This window comes from Crocodylus siamensis, chromosome 1 (assembly GCF_052110815.1).
Source record: "Crocodylus siamensis isolate JL-2025a chromosome 1, ASM5211081v1, whole genome shotgun sequence".
NCBI classification, from domain to species: Eukaryota; Metazoa; Chordata; order Crocodylia; family Crocodylidae; genus Crocodylus; species Crocodylus siamensis.
The window spans coordinates 346,648,659-346,656,446 of NC_143395.1; the positions used below are offsets into that span (position 1 = coordinate 346,648,659).

Here is a 7,788-nt window from a genome sequence, read left to right on the forward strand (position 1 = left end):
GTACAGGAATGTGTTCAGTACATTGTAGAATTCATCTTGACATGCCTTAACATATCTCTACAGAGCACGTAAACATAGTATGCAATGGCCATGCTCTTCCCAAATTTCAAGAGACCTTGTTATAGGATGGACCATGCTATGAATATGATAGAGTTCCTCAGTTAAATGTTTAAAATAAATGGGTACATGTCTACTTTTAAATGAGTTTTTACCATGAACTACATCATATATTTTCTCTAATTTTATTCCTGGAACAAGCAACATTTTAGCCTGAAGTAGATGTCTCACATGGACTATTTCAGTCTGTATGATTAGAGTTTGGCAAAGTTATAAGCAGAGGAAAACAGGGTCTTGTAAATTTTTGACAACCTTAATCATAGGTGGTATTATGTGCTCTGTCTGCTAAAATTTTCCCCTTAAAATGTCCTGTTGGGGCCATCACATTTCCACTGTGACCTTACCTGGAGCAGAAATCAGAAAGGAAAACATTTCATTTTCCCATTGAAAAAATAACTCTACAAGAGTTTCATTGGGAAAAGCAATGTCAGCCTTAAATTGTATTAGGCTTGGGATAGAAGTTACACACAAACCAGTTTAAGTGATCAGAAACTGGCTTAAACCTGTAACAAAACAGAAGTTCAGTGCACATAAACCAGTTTCAAAATGGCTGAAACTGGTTTAAGATAAAGTTGATTGACTATAGAATTGGGCTTAACTGATTTGGGTTAAAACAGTTTATGACATTTCTGCCCCAGACTCCTTCCTGGTTCAAGTTAAATCAGAGTCCTCCAGCATCCCAGCATTTTGCTGCCTGGGGCTGGGCTGTCTGCTTGAGCAGAGTATAGTTGCCCCCCACACCTCTGCTCCCTAGCTGGACCAGTGAGGGCTGGAAGATGGGGGAGGGGGGGCAGAGAGGGAATGCAGCAGGGGATGCAGCCCACTCTGAAAGGGGAAGGGGGGGACTGCCCCCAGGGAAACCCCAGCTAGGGCCAGGGTGCAGGGGTAAACACCCCTTCCCCTGCTCAAACTTATTGCTGGCTACAACTGTGGATTACAGATCTCAGAGGCAGCAGGAAGAGGAAGTCATAAGCAACCCTGCAGAGTGCTGTTATTGTAAGTCTGTACTGCAAATCCCAGAGACCTCCGGGGCAGCAAGAAGAGGAAGTGACTACACAGCCAGATAGCAGTGCTCTAGCAACTGCTGGCATCTGGCCTGAGCCACTGCAGGCATGTGACTGCATTTCCTGAATCAAAGGTAAATCTTTGTTCACTTCCATTTCAATTTAATCTGTGCAGCATAGACTAACCTGCAAAGACTGAACTGATTCAGCCTTGGGCTCTTTGGCTGTTTGTACCTAGCTTCAATGTTCTTGGGTCCCTTCCTTATTCATGCTGGGGCATGCCTGTACCTTGACTTTACAAAGGGTGCATGTTTATGTGTTTGTATCCTTGCAGACTTTAACCCCTTGTTTTGCTATATTAAGCATGTGAAATGTTTGGAAAATGTGTATTTTATAAGTTTTCATGAACCCCAAGATATAGCTGCCAGCAGTGTTGAAAGGGTACTGCTATGATAAGGGATGATAACTACTGCTTTTCTTCCTTTGTTGAGGGAATGTAGATGACTGTTTCCTGAAGTAGGAATTCAGCAGCTCAGGAGCAGTAGTAAAGACGATGGATGAAACTGACAGAGCAAAGCTAGAGAGTAGCATGATATTCCCTCATATTTTGGAGTAAAAAGGTCAAAATTCCATTACAAATACTCTGAAAATTTTGGGGAAATAGTGGGAATGTGATGGTGCACCGTAGGAAACACCCACAAACCTCCCTCTTCAAATCAGGATGCTTTCAGATTTCTTTGCCTTTGTAAAATCAACTTGAATCAATTAGTGGTTCATGAACCTAGGTGGAAGCTCAGTTTGCAAGGAGTATCTCCCTCCCAGATCTATACCTTCTTTGTTCTTTGCATTTAAGGACCAACCTATTCACATATTATCATTATCATTAAGCATTACTGATGCCTGTGTTAATTGGATCGCACCCATCAATGTTTTAATGCAAATCAACAAAGCTCCTATTTTTCCTAAAAATAGGAGCTCTTAGGAATCTATTTTCCTAATTCCATTTTCACTGAATAAGGCTTCTCATGTCTAAAAATATATCTTTCACAAAGAGGTAGAAGTAACAACATCTGATTGTGCTGTCTGCAGCATTCACAGGAAAAGTGGAGAAAGGGATCTTTTTAATTAGTTGTAAGAAATCTTGAAATTCTATGCTTCTGAAAATAATCCATAAGCAAAATGAACTTTATTCTGTATATAGTATTGATTTTGTTTTTACTTTCAATCTGAATGAAGTCTGCAGATTTCCAAGGGATTCTTTTGAATTTTAAAAAAGAGAAGTTAAGCTATAAATTATCCAAAAGCAAAAGTACTTTATTTTTCAACCCTTTAAGTTTTATTCAATTGAATTACTTTGTTAAAAATTCCATGTCTCCATTTTTCCATCATTCATTCAGTTTCATATTTTTAATTTGACAGGTGAAACAATCAGTAATATGTTCATTATACTTACTAAATCAAGCCTGGGAAACATTTCACTGGAAATGGTCCTTTGCAGCTAGACTTAAACAAAAATCTCTGGGAAGTTTTTTTAAAATTCTATTTGTAGTCATTCATTTATTTATTAATTATTTTTTGTAGCCTATAAAAATGAAATATTTTAGGAGTGATATCATAAAAAATAACATGGGAGTGAACAATGTCATGGAACAAACTTGAAGTTACAGTTATTCAGACATGGGTGGGATTGGTGGGGGTTTGAGCTAGGAGACAATGGTTGTGGGGAAGAGAGGAATCTTGTTTTTCCATGATTTTTCAGTTCTCATTTTTGTTGTTTGGGGAATCCTCATTGTTTATTGTAAGCTACTCTGAGTCTTTTGGATAGAGTAGGGTATACATCTAAATAAAGAGATAAATAAATAATATCAGCATAAACTAGTCCGCTAGATTTACAAACTGACATCTGCTCAAGTGACACAGAACCAGAATAAAATTATAGTAAATAACACTTCATTTTTTAGATGAAATTACCTCCTTCCTATTCCTACATATAGAAATGTGTGTGGAATGAGCAGGGGTCCTGGTTTTCTCTGATTAACAAAAAATCCCCAATATTCAGATTTTTTAAAAAAATGCAAAATTCACATTTCTGTGATTAAAATGAATTATTTATATCTTAGTGGCATTTCATAGTAAACACAGAAAAATGTCAATTTGGGGTTACTTTTTTAAATCTGAAGATTGGGATTTTTTTAATCAGAAAAAAACAGGATCCCTGATAATGAGTGTATAAAAAATGACCTTTTATAAGATGCTACATATCAAGCCACCAACATCATGCTGCAAGTGAAGGATAGCATTCATGAGAGAAAGAAATTGCTATTTCTTTGGGAAACAAGTAGGATATAAAGTTAGTAATTATATGAGAATAAATAGGTATGAAAAAGAAGAAAATCCTGCAAAAGAAAAAAATCCAGAAGAAACTGGTATAAAACAGGTTTAAGTAAAGGGACAATCAATCCCACAATTTTAAATTGATGTTTTCCACTGCCACATGAATCTAACAGATCAAAATATGTTTGGGCTAAAAGCAGGCAGTAGGGCTGAGAGCAGGCAGCAGGATATCTGACAAGTGTGGGCCAGCCGTGATGAGGCAGTCTCATGACTGCAGGAGGGCCTTGTGATAGGAGGAGGGGGCTGAGCAGCTTCCATTTTAGCTTAGGCCCTCAGGGCTGAGCCAGAAGTCTGCTGCTAGCAGCCAGAAGAACACCTGGCTGGAGCAATTGCCTGTGACAACTTGGAGGTAAGGGTAAGAGCTATGGGGATGTCAGGAGGCTCCTGGTCTTGGGGAATGACTGAAAATTACATCCTGCTGGAGTAGGATGGTTTGGTGAGTCTGCCCATGTCAGAGTGGTTCCCAAGAAATACCAGGCTAGTTGTGTCCCCAGTGAAAGGCAAGGATGGGGTGCCTTAAAGCCCCAGCCCCCACATCCTGGTGGGTTACACAAATCTAGGGCCAGGCACAGTTATGGACATCTGATCCCCATGAGGTGTAAGACCCCAGAGGCCAGAAGTATCTGTGGAGGCTGACTCGGAGTAGGGTGTGCAGTCATGGCCTGAAGGATTGTGCATGAGGGCTGTAAAGTAGGGTTGCAGGGGCAACCTGAACAGCTGCAGGAGGGCTGCAGGGTCAGCTTGAAGGACAGTCTCCCACAAGAGTGACAACATGGAAGAGTGGCTGAGAGAGGAGATAACACAGCGGTCTCCAAGTTTTTTGGGTAGATCACTTTTTAAATTAAAAAGCAACCAAAGATCTATCATGCACTGTCACTACCACCTCTGCCTCCCCCCCTCAGGTCAGTCTGTGGGGAGGGAAAGGGGAGGCAGATCGAGGAGGAGAAAAAATAATTTGAGGGTATGCCCCTCCAGTAGGTAAGTCTATAGGAGGAGGCAGAGGGAGGGAAATGGCTGTGGGGGTGGGGTGGGGCAGATTGAGGCCCCAGCAGGGAGGTAGGGGACAGGCAGAAGCAGGAGCTGGAGGGAGTGGGGCTCTGGCCAAGCTGGATAGTGGGATGAGCAGAGGCCTGGAGAGGCATGTGCCCCCCACCCCTGGCCTCTACTTGTCCCCCAGTCTTCCAAAGCCCTGCTTCTGCCTGTGCCTCACTCCATCCTTTACTGCTGGGGCCTCAACCTGCCCCCTCATGGTGGTGAGTGAAGGAATGGGGCAGAGCAGGCCCTGTACAGCTGGAGTGGGGCTTGAGACAGCTGCAAGTAGCTCATCCAGGGGGCGCAAGGAGGGGGACACACAGCATGGGAGGGCATGGAGGGCTTGTGCCCCAGATGTGCACACAGGGAGGAGTGGGGTAGTCTGCGATGAGGACAGCACCAGGCTCTTCAGTTGGGGTTGGCAGCAGCACTTGAAGCATGGCTGTGGGCAGGCTGCAGGCTCTTGAAAATTTGCCACCCCCTGGCCCCTTCCCAGCACTGCTGCCACCCACCCTGAATGCAGCACTGCCAGGAAAAGCCTGAAGCAGTTTCTCATCCCAGCCCACAGCAACAGCCCATCCTTTCCCTGGGCCCTCAGGGGAGGGAGGGGAAGGCTGAACTGGTACCAGTAGCACTTGGAGGGGTTGGGGGGGGGGCTACAGAAAAATTTTGGGTGTCTGCAGCCTGTCCACCCTGTAGCCATAGTTTTTGCACCACCACCTGGCCTGAGCGGAGTGCACCCAGCACCCATGCCAGGAAGACCCCAGCACTGCCCTAGCACCAACATCTCCCACCCCAGCCTGTGTACAAATCTAGGGGCACACACCACCCATACACCTCGGAGCTCCGTGCCCCCCCGTTCCCACACCCCCCAGATGAGCTGCTTATAGCTCCATCCTGTGCCTTGCCCCAGCTGTGAAGGGTCTGCTCCACCTCACACCCTTCCTCACCATTGCTGCAGCAACCCACGGTGCCCTGCATTTGTGAGGGGAATGTGCCCGACCCCCATTTGTGTTTGGTGAAGGTAGCTGCTGTTTTGGGCTGGACTTTGTGCCCTAAGCCCCACTGCAACTGGCTCAGGAGTGGCTTGGTGCTACATGCATCCCACTGCTGGGCTGAACCAGGGTGCACAGAGCAGCGGGAGCCTCCATACTCCTGGATGAGCTTCCTGGGCTCAATCCTCTTACCACCCACCTGCTTGGGGTCCCACTTACCTTTACCTCTGCTCCTGCCTCTGCTGTACTCGGTCTTTCACTGCAGGGGCTTCAATCTGGCCTCCTTCTTTCCCCCATGCACTAAACTTCTGGGCTGGGGGGGAGGGTGTGCACATGCATGCACATGTGCACTCACCCCCCCAGCCTCAAATCAACATGAAGAGGATCCACAATTGACCAGCTGATCATGATCAATCAATTGGTGACCACTGAGCTAGAGGCTGAGTTCAGCCCAGTGTGAGGCTTAAGGCTGGTGGCCATGTAGAGTAGGATCTGTGTGAGGGTGGCCTGAAGGGCTGTATGTGGATCAGCTGGTGTATGAGTAGAAGAGCCTGAAGGGCCATGGGAGGACCCCAGAGAGACCCAAAGGGGATGTGCGGAGTTGAGAGTGACCCAGTGAGGGTCAGTATGAATGAGGCCCAGAAACAGGCAGTGTGTTTTGAGGCTCTGTGAGGGGCAGAGTGTTAGGGAAGAATACTAGAAACCCAGAAAGGGGAAGAGTTTGGTCCAGCCATGGGCCAGAGCTATTATCAATTTATGAAGCCATCTTTCAGGCATTGGACATGGTATAGGGAAGGTCAGAGCTGTGTATAACACCCTGGGCATCGGGGCATAAAATGGGCAGCCTCCCACACTTTACGCCACTTAATGTAATAGCAAGACATGGCAGACAAATGGGGGCTGACTGCCCTAGACAGGTGGGCAGGCTGACATTTGATGGGCCTTGTAAGGGTCCCCTGTCATCACAAGGTTATCCATATAATTTTTGCAAATAAGCCATTCCTGTAATTACCATGTAAAAGGTTAAATGGTTTATAATTCTGAATAGGTTGTGAGCAAAGAAGCTAAACAATATTTTTTTTAAGATGACCCAAAATGTTAAAGAATGGGACCACCTCCCCCTCACACAAAGTATTCATGACTACTACGTTTCATAAAGTTAACAGTTTTTAAAAACTTCCTGTTTTGATTTCTCACAAAAATCACACCAGAGCTAGCCATACCTTGTGAGAATGCAATATTTGATGTCATCTTTCATGAAGAGCTTTTTTTGAGTTTGTTAATGCTTTCTCATTCCAATTGGCTTTGAAAATTTTCCAGTGAGGATATTGAACATATTGTGTTTGTATACTAAGTCAGCATCTTGTGTAGACATGGCCAGTCAGTTTTACATTTGATTCAGATATTTCCAGGGAAAATTCCTGCTACAAAGTTTAAAATACAATAAGAATTTACCCTGGTAATGCTTTTAATTATAATATTTAGACTCTGAATAAATAAATAAAAAGCTATAGCCTTTTATGTTCTAATGGTAAAATGCAGAAAATATATACATATAAGGGGTATATCCTTCTAAAAGTTTTGCATTAGTCATTCAGAGGGTACATCAGAAATCTTTTCCCCATGAGTAGGAAAATGGTTCTGGTGGGGTGGGGGGGAGATAAAAAAAAAAAAAAGGAATTCATATATTTTACATAGAGCTCAAGTAATTTATACATTTCCAAGCATGCTCACAATTTCTACTGACAATAAGCATAGCTCACCAATGGAACCAAAGAAATAATTTCTAGTGAATAATTTAGTTCGTGAATATAGCCTCTTCCTCTTTCAGTGAATTGTTTGTGAGAAGTTACTGTTTCTCAAAATTAGAACATAGACAAGTGCAGCTCTTAGAATTAGGCTTCCTGTGTGAATACATGTGTTTATACATTCAGTATTCACTTTCTACAAATATTCCCTGTTGTTTCCCTGAAATTTGCTGCTGGCCCATACACTCCTGCTATTAAAATATTTCTTTAGAATATTCCTGCAAAAGCTGTATAAATGTAGACAAGGGCTGTCTCTGAACATGCAAGTTGCTGTGTATATGCAGATTGTTTTGCCTGTGGTGCCAATATTAAAATTAATTTGTAGGACTGGAGCCAGATGAGTTCAATATTTTTGTAAAAGAAAATAGTTGTAATGTGTACGTGCCTGCTTTTTCCCATTACCCTGTGGCTATATTCTACTCTCACTTACATATGTGC

At 43.5% G+C, this 7,788-nt stretch overlaps 1 long non-coding RNA gene across 3 annotated transcripts in view; it reads left to right on the forward strand.

Moving 5' to 3' along the window:
• Positions 1-1,173: 1,173 nt before the first annotated feature.
• LOC149874922 (uncharacterized) overlaps positions 1,174-7,788 on the forward strand; it is a 41,825-nt gene continuing 35,210 nt past the window's right edge. For all 3 annotated transcript variants that reach the window (XR_016439988.1, XR_016439987.1, XR_016439986.1), the window contains exon 1: positions 1,174-1,255. This is a non-coding gene — a long non-coding RNA (uncharacterized LOC149874922). The remainder of the gene's footprint in view (positions 1,256-7,788) is intronic.